This window comes from Acipenser ruthenus, chromosome 24, assembly GCF_902713425.1.
Source record: "Acipenser ruthenus chromosome 24, fAciRut3.2 maternal haplotype, whole genome shotgun sequence".
In the NCBI taxonomy this organism is placed as follows: domain Eukaryota; kingdom Metazoa; phylum Chordata; class Actinopteri; order Acipenseriformes; family Acipenseridae; genus Acipenser; species Acipenser ruthenus.
This window is the reverse complement of record NC_081212.1, coordinates 20,199,245-20,212,365: the sequence shown is the minus strand read 5'-3', so window position 1 is coordinate 20,212,365 and position 13,121 is coordinate 20,199,245. Positions and strand designations below refer to the sequence as shown.

Below are 13,121 nucleotides of genomic sequence, written 5' to 3'. Positions count from 1 at the left end.
CGTTCTAGAGGTATAATGTAGATTCAGCTGGCTGAGCTTATTAGCTTAGCCGGTTATTGATCTTTCCTTCCTGAGCCCTGTAGGCATGATATCTGGTAAGTGTAAACCTAGGAATTATACTGCTGGCAGTTTCCTGACAAAACATTGTGTTTAAACCCCCAAAGTAGAGATACAGTAGAATGTTTTTAGAACTGCATTGGGTGACCTAGGACAAAGGGTCTCCATTTTAAAAAATACAAGTTTTTAGTTGAGCAAGATTTTGGTCTCATTTTATCACATGCTGGAAATGAATGCCCCAAAAACATAGTGCTCTGTACGTCACACTTCAGTATTTTATATAGATAATTGCTTATCCAATTTAGAAGAAACTTGGTTAGGACATTCTTTAAGTGTCGGAATGGGTTTGTTTTAAGGCAATGCTTGTTCTTAATTTATTTTACTTGCAGTTTTGGTTTCCTTTGACTTCAACTACTGTAAACCATTTCAAAACTGTTTTAGCCCACATTTTCTGGTTTAATGCAAAGTGCTTGTTTTTGATTTCCTTCTTGACCCTCGTTCTGTATTGGTGAGTCATTCTGATCAAGTACCATAGCAGGTTCCAGTATTCAGTTCAGTGTCTCAAGTTTTATTGTGTCAGAGCCTATAAAAAGTAAGGGGGCTGAATAATTTGCCAAGGTCTTTAACTAACTACTGTAGCTTACTGTAACTCTTCAAGACGTCGTTATCTGCTAAGCCTTCATCTTTCTTGTTAAATTCCTCTACTTTATTGGTTTCTCTCTGTAGAGCCTAACAAAAGCAATTTGATATTAAAATGCATCTAGCTACAGCCCTGGCCATGAGTTTCCATCAGGCATTTTTGAAAAGGTCATGCCACGCATTTAGTAATTATAAACACATTGACGCTGTGTACAACCTTTTTAATATAGGCTGACATTTTGGACTGTAAATAAAAGTGAAATGCAAATAATATATTCAATATTATCTGTCAGGTGTTGCTAATAAAATGCTGTGGTGTGTGTTTATTATGTTTTTCTTTAACTTTAAGCATTGCTGTAATGTACAGTTGTAACCCTTCATTTAACAGACTCTTTTTCTTTTCTTTCAGCTGTAAATAACTGCAGAAACCTGTGGCTGCTTCTTCCCTGCATACGGTATGATTGCTTTCTTTGCAAAGTATACATCACTTATTCATTTGACTCCTTGCAGGTTATGTCTTGTTAACGGATGTATTTGTATTGAGTTTAAAGGTCTGCCATCTTCTTTTTTTTTATAGACTTTTTGTTACAAAGCACTATCCATGATTTAAAACAGTTTTTAAATGTGGTGTTGCAGCCTTCAGGTAAAAGCATTTTTCCAAATGTTACTATACAGTATATTCTGCTCTACCTCCTTGTAGTTTTTGTTAACTGGTGCCAGGATTTCTGTACAAAGGCTTTTCTCAAATTTTGAAGCAACCAGTGCTATAGAACTCTTTTAGTATCAGTTAGTTTTGTTACTGGCTCTGAAGTGTTCAAATTGATGGGACAGAAGCTGCATGTCTGGTAGCCATCAGAAGAGGCATATAACAGAGAGTAACCCTATTGCTGTTTTCATTGTTCAATAAAAACTGAACTTCAGCTCACTGTGTTTTAATTTGTATCCTGAACGCAGTCCAGAAGAGCACAGAGGGCATGTTCTACCCAGTGTCGGGTTTATATAACTGCAAAAGGTTTTTCAAACCTATGGACATCCTGTTAGTTTTGGAAGCAGTAGACTTGTTTTGTGATTGCTGGCACACAGTGAGGATTGGTCCCTCTTCACAGGCACCTGTTTCAGGCAAAAGGCAGCAGAGGGGAGCTGGTGGCAGTGGTAGTGTTTCACTTTTTTCCGCTGATCTGATTCAGAAGATTTATTTGCGTTTGTGTAACAGAGGCATGATAATTACTGCTGTCGAAAGTGATTATATCTCAATTACAGAACTAGACAGAATGTGCCACACTGCTGACTGCTGGGTTTTGTATTTGTTCGTTTTAACAGTGTGTCACTGCCGACTGCAAGAAGGTTACAGGTTATTTGATCTGCTGCCTTTCCCTTATGTGTTATTTATCTTTTGATGGAACCAAAAGGAAATGTTGCTAGTACTGTCTAATACATCTGTCTCTGCTGTAGCTAGTCAAGGCCTTATTTACACTACATGGATAGCCCTAGGGTTCGCTGCTGTACTCTGACTAACTTGTTCTGCCTCAAAAAAGACAAAAAAGAGACCGTGTCTTTGTTGTCTATTGTTTGGCAGCTGTAGCTACTGTTCTCTGTACTGGAGTGCTCAGCTGCCGCCTTCACTTATACAGTAAGATGTGGTCATTGGGGGTTTTGTTTGTTTACAGTCCTCATAACTTTTTTTTTTTTTTTTAATATGAAAGAACATCATGTGGAACAGCTTTGTTGCTCTAAATCCCTGCAAGTTTGGTATCAAAAAACATTTCAGACATTCCTGTAGGCTAGTTTAGATTTCTCCCTCCACTCCCCCTGGCAATGATACTGTACCTGTGTCTGAGTGGTGTTGTAAAACTGAATACTGAGTCAGTTTGGCAAACGCACCGAGTCTGGTTCGCTTACTAAACGTCAATGTGAACAGCAGCTGGACTCGGTCGTTTTGCACATAGGAAATTAACTACAAGGTAACCTGACTCGGAAGTAAACATTTCACATGTTCATATTCTGAGGAATCGTCCTGGTTTTGCAAGTGTGTGTGTAATATATATATATATATATATATATATATATATATATATATATATATATATATATATATATATATATATATATATATAAAAATTACAAGTTAATAGCAGCATAATGTATAAGTGTGTTTTTAAATGGTAATAGCTGATCTATTTTTTAAATCTGTCTTTTTGTACATTTTAATATTTGTTGACTAGATGACAATATAGAGAAAATGAGTTTTATGATCTGCAATAAATTCACCCCATGTTTCATTTTTAAACTATTTTTGTGTTTATTATATACTGTTATTTTAATGGCTTCAGATTTGCCATGGCGTCAATTGAGGGGGAATAAAAAACACCCCAGTTTTTCACTGTGGAAATATGGACAGTGGGAGAAACTGAAGCTCTGATAGAAATTTGGTTGGACACGAAAATTCAAGCCGAATTGGACAAAACTATTGTAGCTATCAGGGCTACTGTATTTCAGCAATATGTAAGAATCTAAAACATGCTGTATTAAAAACCGGAGCAATACATTAATAGCTGCCATCTTTCAATATGCCTTGCAGGATATTGTAAGCATCCGCTTCACACGCCATATAAGTGAACAGAGTTCACTTGAAAACTGCATTGTGAACATAAACGCACTCGATCCTGAAAAAAAATGTAACATGACCAAAAAAAACGAGCTTTAGCTTGCATCCAAACGGCCCCTTTGCTCGCAGATAAGTGTGAACCGCAAGCACATTGATACATTTGTTTCAAAGAAATAGAACTGCAAGCACATTGATACATTGTTTCAAATGAATAGAACCAGACTGAGGCCGTTTTGAATGCAGCCTTAAGAGCTGGCATGAGTGATCTCAAGGCTTTTAATATTTTTTTGAATGGTTTGATAGCCAGACCAGTACTGCTTAGCTTCTCATGTAAGCGTTCTCCCTTGCAGGGTAAAGTTTGTTTTGCCTTGTTAGAAAGCGAAATCTGTTTAATAATTGGTCTCTAGTAGTAATTGCCTACAGCCAGGATGTTGCATGATGTGCTAACAGTTTCTGGCCAGCTGCAAGCCAGACATGGAGCTGGACAGTAAAACTACAGGTATGAGGGAGGCACATGTATTGTCTCCTCTGAAGGGCTACGTTCTAAGTTTGAATCTCTTCCTAGGCATGTTGTACAGTAATACTGCTTCAGAAACATGTGACTCCTTTTAAAGCAATACACAACACATCTGTGTGTGTGTGTGTGTGTGTGTGTGTGTGTGTATGTGGGTGTGTTTTAAACTTTTTAGTATGGAATGTTAGTAACCTAGAAAGCCTGTATTGAGCAGCCACGCAATAGAGAGGTCTGTACATTTTATTTAATACATGAATACCCACCACAGATACATTTACAGTATGATTTTTTTTTTGTTTGCTTGTTTTGTTTTTCCCTGCAGATCTTTTAGGCATGAACCTGATCTAATACTGTTTAACATTGACAGTACCTAAAGTGTTGTCAGCTCCTGAACACAGGAATCTAGGATGTGACTGCATAACATTTTTTATTTTATTTAATTAAGGTATGTGTTTATCCCTCTAGCTAGATCTATTCTCTTTGTGTTTGATGGCAGATTATGGATTTGCCATCATACAGATTACAGACAAGTTGTATTAAGAGTAAACCTGTGACCTGTAGTACTTGCTGTGTAAAGATTATCAAGATCAGACTGCTTGTGTAAGTCCTGGTAGACCCTGATCTTCTGGTGGTTTAGTGTAGACTGAGCTCTGCTCTCTAAGTATATTATTGTTGGAAATACCTATAAGACCCCCAGTGAACACCTACAAATTAGAATCAGATGTTCTACCAGCTGCCAGCAAAAATATATTAATCAATAGTATTACTCTTGAGATGTAGATACAGTTTGGCCAGTGTGGAAAAGCACTTCCAGTTTGTCCACTCAAATTTGAATCTAATCCACACACTTTTTTTTTTTATAATTTAATGGTGGAGTATACTGTATTATCTGTGCTGTTGGATACAGTGACACCAGGGGTGAGTGGCTAGTTGAAGAGTCTGCAGACAGCCCTGAGGCTAGAGCATTACAATGCCTGCTGATTTGCAGATTGACCAGGGCTGCCTTAGCTAAAACAAATGGTTCTCTCGTCTACTAAAGGTTGATTTTATAACTAAATCAACTTTGGAGATCAGGTGTATTTTCTGTGGTTGAGATTGAAGATCCTGTGTACGTCTGTAGGTTGGTATCTCATAATGATGCTAAGGGGCGATATATGAGTCTTGTAATATATGAAATGAACACTCCTTTAGAATAACATGACATTGTAGTCAAACCTCAGGTGGATTTTATTGGACCATTTTACAGGACTGAGGAATCACGTTTTTAGTACACCAACTGGAAACGCCAACTTTCATTAAAAAGCAAGATGGTGGGGTTTATTCTAGTGATCAAAACAGTATCTTTAATACCACTAAGCGTTTTAAACCTCGTGTCATTTTATTGTATCTATTAATGTTAATAAGTGGGTCGATCTAGCAACCTTAGGGGAGTAAAACCTACAGCTGCATTAATATATAGAGCTGCCTCTGTTCAGATTTTTAAAATAGATCCAGGTAACTCACATTCCACCTTGGTGTGGTGATTTTTATACAGAATGCCTCATACACATGCTTTGAGAGGAGTGTTGAAAAGGCTACATGGTGTAAGCCTCACAAGCCTTCTAGAAATGTGTATCCAAGGCAGAGGACACAGAGATCTATCAAGAAAAGGTCAGGGAGCCCTGATGTACAGTATCAAATACCACAGAATCCCCTGCCATGTGGTTTTGTTTTTTTTCCCCCAGCAGCTGCTGTTCTGTGACTCTCTATCTTATCAGTTCAGGTTTTTGTTCCATTTAGGAACTGAGATAGAAGATTCCAATTCTCATGAAGGATATCAGACAACCTTGAAAACACCTGAAATAGTCAGCAGCGACTGTGATTGCTCAGTCATAGAAAAACTTGAACAATGGGATCCCTCCAAAGCATTCAATTCGACAGGATGTCTGTACGCAAACATAAAGACCAGACTATTAAATGCTGTATACTTCTGAAGTTTTGAAAATTAACTGTTTCCATTACAAACCTATGGCAGCCTGGACCCCGACAACACCAAAATATGTGACATCTGTACCCTGTGCTGGTAGTGAAGCAGTGCATAACGCTGGAGTCAGTCCCTGGAATAGAAGCCAAAGCTGCTTCACTGGATGTCGGGTGGAAATGCCTTTCAGCATAGGCTTTATTTTAAAGACAGCTCTGGGTGCAACACAGTACTGGTGAACACTGAAGTCTCAAGATGTTTAAACATGAATGCATGCGTGAAGGACACATGTATCATATGATGAACTTTATATGCTTAGTAAATTAGTTTAAGTTATTGGAATTAGATTGTATTCACTGCAGTAAGTGAACTAATATCAGGAACAGCGTGGGGTAGAACTATTTGAAATATATATGGTCTGTTTAATAAATTACTGTTAAAGTACTGTTTGGTCCCTATACAAGTGGTTCAAATTTTGAAGTATTGTACTACCACGACTAATAATAATAATAATAATAATAATAATAATAATAATAATAAAAAGGTACAGGCATTGAGCCAATTGAATGTAGGCACTACATTTGTAGTGTGAGATGTTAGCTTGTGAAAGTACCAACATTGAAATGCCATTTTGTGCGAACATCTTTCAGGTTATTATGAAGCACAGTTTGTCCAAGCTGTTCCTCCGTTTTAAAATGGCTTTTGCTCTACACACTAACTCTAGCTGACTCAGAAGCTGCATGTTCCATTTATAAGACCATTCATTGCCAATCTCCCTTCCAACTGTTTAAGACTGCAATATGAAATGTAGGGATTATGAACCAGAAATAGATTCTACAGAATACATGTATTGAAATCAGAAATGGAAATGGTTTAATATGTTTTATTTTTGACAGTATTTCTCGAGCTGTTCATAAGCACTCTGCTGTCACTAAATACTGTATCGAGGTACAGTTTAACATAGCGTTTTGTACTGCATTTCAGTTATTTTATCTTGACTCTGCTTGACAGTGTCTGACAGCACATTATTCACCAACATGAAATGTATCAGCTGAACCTGCTCGAGGCACCTGTATTATGGCAATCATTTGCTAATAACCAGCTATAACCACGTGATTTTATTATTTTAATTTGTAGTGCAGCAATTCTAGAAATAGGCTGCAGTTTTGTAATGTAATGCAGGAACCTTAACTTGATTAGTTTGTGCTGCACATGTTATACCCTTGCTTGAATAATTATCAAAGCTTGAGAGAACCATGGTAGAGGTTGAAGTTCATTAGCTTCTTCATAGAAGCTTCTTATTTATGACCTACTCTCCCCAGCAGAGTCTATAGAGCAAAGACTGAATTTAGTTTAACAAATCCAGCAGGCGATGATGCAATACCATCGCAGGTCAGCCTGCATTTTTGGGGTTCTACGTGTAACAAGTGAGGAAAAAACTTGTCCCTTTTGATAACATTTCCACTGCTTGAAATTGACCGTTTTAAGTTTTGTTTTGTGTATTTAAAAAATGGTTATATAAAACAACTAACCTTAGTAACCTGCTGACATACTCTAAGCACTGATGTGATTGCTCCTAATGTTTTTGACTGGTTATCTTTCCTATACTACAGAGCAGTGTGTAGTTTTGCGTTGAAATCAGGACTAACATTTTTTTTTTTCCCCCCATTGACAATCATTTCATGTACTTTTATGGGATGTTTTAAATCGGTGCATTTACTGTGTGATAATCTTTAAAGACATGATGGCACAATTTAAATGTTTGTCATATTGTTAGTGGGTTTTACCTGTTGTGTTCGTCAATATACACTGCGATTGTTGCTTGCAGATGTGTCATTTAGCTTAAGTGGACAACATTCTGGGGTGGTACTTCCTCCATTTGTGGTTGGTTGAGGTCAGGGGTTCCAGGTCAGGTGGTGTTGTGCATATCATGCCTCACATGGTGAGAACATTTCAGAAGGTGGTAAACATGCCCCTTTTAAAGCTTGCTTGCTTCAATGGCTTTCTAAGAGGTCAAGTAACCCGTGTCTGCTCTTCTTTTTTTAAGATGAAAAGAAGGGGGTGGCCCGGCCTCCTTTGGTTCCACACATCAGAAGTTGAAAATATCTGTCGCACCCCCTGGCTTAACTACTGCCTGCAGCAGTGAGTCCCCACAAGTTTGACGACATACTAGTATTCATTTCCACAGGGATTGAAAGTCGTATCGGTAGTAATACTAGTTCTGAATTTGGAGTAAGTGCCTCACGCAGGTGAGATGCATGTTCGGACATGTCCCTGTCTGGGAGTTGACCGAGATGTCAGGCGGGGGTTCTTGCTTGGTATGCAGCATCATTTCCTGTTCCTATCCAATCCTGTATAATATTTCTCTCAAATATCCTGTTGAGAACAAGCAAGGCACAAAGTGCTACATTAATTGTTGTTTAATTGGCGTTTTACCGCTTTGTTATCCTTGCTTGTTTTAATGGGGAATGCACAGCCGAGATTCAGAGCTACGCAATATTGCAAAATAACTGCATCCTGCCAATCTGAATTCTCAATGGCTACACACTTGGCCTGGTTTTGTCATGGATCATTTTCATTGACTTAATTAGGTCTCATAATTGAAACTCCAAGTCTCCCTGATGCAGTAAATGCTACCATTTACATATTCTGCTTGGGAAGTTTATTAATAATCTGCAGGATTAAGAAAAAAAAAAAAATTATATATATATATATAAAGAATGGCTAATTGTTAAATAAACCAACATGGACATAGAAAACCCTGTACAATTTTGTTTTCTATCTGCGATGGCCACCACAGGTATTGAATGCTGTGCATGCTGGGACTGTTGCAGCTGTGAGTTCACCACAGTTCTCCCTGCCTGTCAGTGCACACTCTGGATATCCTACCTCCCTGGAGGTAATCATCCCTGTTTCTGACCTAGTTGGGTGACCACAAAGCCATTCTAAATGAGATCCAGATGCTTGCAGTAATCTCCATATGAAGTGTAGGTCCCCCTACTGGTAGAATTCCAGACTGCAGCACTGCAATCGAGCTGCAGTATTAATGTAAAGCATTACTGGAAATCTGCAGTGAAGTCTAATCTCTGGAGTGGCCCTAGAGGCTTCATTTTTAAGAGATCCACTTGTAACATCACTAATTTGAGCAGTCTTGGATACATGGAAGCACCTTCCCACTGAGTGCTTACCAGTACCGTCTACTGTCATATACAGTAACTGACTTGCAACAGTGAGATGCATCTTATATATAACAGAATACATGTGATCCATTTGTACAACAGTTTAGTGATATATTCTGCAAGTGTCTCATGTGAGACAGCACCCATTGATGCAGCTGGCTTGTATCCCACACAGTGTTAGTTTACAGCCGTTTGTGTGAAATTTATCTTGTAACACGCATGCAGCGGTGTGGAGTAGTGGTTAGGGCTCTGGACTCTTGACCGGAGGGTTGTGGGTTCGGTCCCCGGTGGGGGACATTGCTGTTGTGCCCTTGAGCAGGGTACTTTACCTAGATTGCTCCAGTAAAAACCCAACTGTATAAATGGGTAATTGTATGTAAAAATAATGTGATATCTGTATAATGTATAATGTGATATCTTGTAACAATTGTAAATCGCCCTGGATAAGGGCGTCTGCTAAGAAATAAATAATAATAATAATAATAATAATAATAATAATAATAATAATAATAATAATAATAATAATACTTTTAAAAGGGGAAACCAAATTAACTGCTTACCCTCTAGATGGGTGGTGTTTTAAAGGACATGTTTAGGGTCTCAGCAAACATATATTAAAGGCCATAAAATAGGTAAGGAATAGATGTCCTTCATGCAATTTATGCTTTTGTACATAAGCCAGGACCTGTTGCCGAAGCAGGAACATTGTGCTTTGTAAAAAACAAACGATTAAAGAATCAAGCCTCCAGCAGCACAAGGATGACTGCTTTTTTAAGGACCTGTCATGTCTTGAAGGAACAATCTGTAGATTCTCATTACAGACTCTGCAGTGACTGGTACAGTGAAGCATTGGGCTCCCTGGTCTCTCTGGATTTTCTGTGAAGAAAAGCTACTTATTAATCATGTCTCTGAGGGGCTGTGTGGACCAGGACTGGAGGACGTTCTAAATGTAGAGCATCCCAAACACCTGGTTTGTTGCAGATGAATGGAGCTGCTTATTCATGCTCATAAGATTGAACAGGATTTTTGGCAGCAAAAAGTGCCTGTTGGATACCTTGTTTTTAACAAGAGAAATATTTAAGGGTATGAGGTGTCAGTCTGAAAATGATTGTCTCTGTTAGTGTGGGGCCTTGTTTGTTTTGTGATGACTGGTTTGGAAAGAATGAAACCTGGTGATTTTTATAACTGACTACTTCAGCAGTTTTGGGTTTTGGATCCTAGCAAGACCTCTGTTGTTCTGCAGGTGCACTTGCAGTTATGGTCATTTTATTGTGTGCACTGCATACAAATGTCCTTGCCAAATACTGTACTGTGTCATAGGACTTCATTGCTTCATTTGACTTCATATTTTTAGGACTGACCTTGAACAATCAAACCTGGAAAGATTAAACCACAGTAATCCAAAGGAGAAAGTTGATGATATCAATGTGTATTTTATAAAACACAGTACAACTGACATTTACTGAAATATGGTGCTTCGACATTTTACTCTGGCTCTTTTTTTTTTAATAATTGTGTTTGGCCCCTTGACCCACCCTAACCTGCCTTAACCAGAGGTACTTTATAAAGTACAGAACTTTGCTCACGGGCAGCAATGTCTGAATTTGGAACATGACCCTTTCCCTGTGCTGTGTGTTGCCATTTGTCTTATGAATGCAGTGTGTTTGCTTTAAGTATGTTGATCTGTTTTCTAGTGATTTTGTTTGCTAATATGTACCAAATGAATTGTGAAACGTACTGACATGATGTTGAACGTGAAGACCAATGACACTACATGGCTGCCTGTAGTCCTCCAAATGGTTCTTGATTGATGAAGAAATAGAAGTATAATAGCCACAGATGAAAGGATACCTGGTTTGTGGTTTTCCAGACATTTTTCAAGCCAAAAGCTAAGGGCCAAACACAGTGCATAATAACCATTGGAGAAACAGTCCACAGGTTTCCAGTATGAAAACATTCCACAGGCATTAATGGGTTAAATCTCTTCAGTCTGGAAGAGAAGTGTGCCAGTTTGCACATGCCACCTACAGCAGTTTCTTATGTTAATACTACCAGTGATGAATTCCTGCATCTTAATGCATTTCCCTGAAGAGCAGACAATGTGAATGAAAGCAAGCTCTCTGTACCAGTGCAGACAGATGAGGGAGAGGTGTTGTGAAGATGGCACGAATAGAACAGTGATGTATTGTACTTCTGTAGCTCTTGTATAGAATATGTGATTTTCCCCTCTGTATTTATCAAGCAAGCAACATCGTGAATCTTTTGATTTATTCAGATACAGTATTTAGGGTTAGGAATAACGCTGCTTTTATTGAATGATCTACCATTCTCTGATGGCATAAAGGTGATTTAAGATAGTACTGTAGTTGATTTGTCATGTTAAGATATTAACATGTCTGTTTCTCCTGCCTTTCTCATTTAACTTGTGGGATATTAACTGCTGTGGCAACCACTGTGTGTTGTTACACAAAGCAGTGTTGCGTTACTAAGAAAAGCCTTGTCCACCTGTACATGAATGTTCTCCTTTTGATAGTGTATTATTGTAGCTGTTGAACAGCTTCATCAAATTTAATGCAGGGTCCCAAAGCTAAGCCTTCTTAATGTGTGAAGCTCTTAACACGGCCGCTCATACCCCCTCTGCGGGCTGAAGGGTGACCTTGTCAGAGAGACCCGTGGCCAGTCAGCTGTAAGCAGGCGCATCAACATATTGACCACACATAATTGAATCAATGGAGGCTGGGGAATGTCGGATAAAAAATAAAATGACAGTTGGATAGCGTGATGACACTACGTCAGAGAGACTTGAATTGTAGAGACAGGAGCAGTTGCTGGAAGGGGCAGTGCGTGGCAGGGAAAGGTTCACAGCCATCCGTCTGGTTGATCAGATCTGTCAAATAAGCAGAAGGGCTCTGTCCTCGCTATTGAAGGCATATACTGTAGTGTGTTTTTTTTTTTTGTTTGTGCTTTGCCATACTTCTCTGGGCTTTACAATGCTTACCTATGTTTTTCTACATGTTCACTTTGCTATACTTTTTTGCTTTTATTACGTTCAACTTTTTATAAGGGATTGTACTGTCTCATGAAGGTTACTGTTCTGGTTGAAATAACTTTTTGTGGTTCTAATTTAAAATTAGACAAAGTGAATACACCTACACAACACTGATGTACCTCAATAACATTTCAGCAGAATAATTACTTTTGCATATATACAGAAAGTATTGTTTTGACTGAACTAAAGTAATTACAATGTGTCTTTCTACTGCATTATGAATTTGAATACTGAGCTGTACTGGAGGGTTTTTAAAAAAAAAAAGGCTTTGTCTGTCTGGTTTGTTAATACATCAAACTTTTGAGATGAGGAAAATGAGGATCAAATCTACTCACTGTTGTACAGTATGTATGTGTTTGCTATGCACACATTGTAAACATTCACTGTTCCTTCTGTGAAATGTTCCATTTTAGTGGCCTACTGTACTGTAGAAAGGGTAGCAACATTATCATGTGTTCGTGTTTCCAGTTGGGGAAAGTAGGCTGCCTTAAACCTACTGTCTTCAATCATTTTCTCTCCACTACCAGCATGGCTGCACATAGATTGCAGATTTTTAAAAATTACTGCAACTCCTCCTGTTGTCTGTCAATTTGTGTGCTATGTTTGGAAAACCAGTATTTTGACCTAATCCACACTCTGTTTCCTCACAAAATGAAATCTGTCGTCCTATCTTGATGTGCACCGTGCCTCTAGCTTTATATCTTGATATGTGCTGTGCCTCTGTCTGTCTTTTTCTCATTCATAAAAATTGCATCTCTCCATGTGCCTTGAGGTATCTTGTTTAGTCTTGCTTGAGTGACAGTCAAATGCCTTTCTAGGAGTTTGTTGTGACTGGGCTGCAGGCGATTGGGAAGTGTTAGCCTGTTTCCTTGCATTACAATGGATGTGGAAGGAATTGTGTATCTGGGAAGGGCACGTTTTCAAAAACAAACTATTTGTGGGTTTCAAATGAAACAAAAAATCTTGGGAACCCAGGTGAGGGTTGCGTTTTTTGTATAGTTCTCCTGCCTCGATTTACAGGATATTCTGTGGGATTATTATTGAAAACGTGTTGAAATAAGGTCTTTAAAAAAAAAACAATTATTGGCTTGTCAAATCTTTTGTTGATAATATAAAGT

The 13,121-nt window shown here is 38.3% G+C and overlaps 1 protein-coding gene across 4 annotated transcripts in view; it reads left to right on the top strand.

Annotated features, from left to right (window-relative positions):
- LOC117429449 (talin-2) overlaps positions 1 to 13,121 on the top strand; it is a 120,651-nt gene that overhangs the window by 40,428 nt on the left and 67,102 nt on the right. For 3 of the 4 annotated variants that reach the window (XM_058998619.1, XM_058998620.1, XM_058998621.1), the window contains exon 2: positions 1,106 to 1,151. The exons of the other annotated variant lie outside the window; for it this stretch is intronic. The gene's annotated coding sequence lies outside the window, so the exon portion shown is untranslated. The remainder of the gene's footprint in view (positions 1 to 1,105; positions 1,152 to 13,121) is intronic. 4 annotated transcript variants of the gene reach the window in all.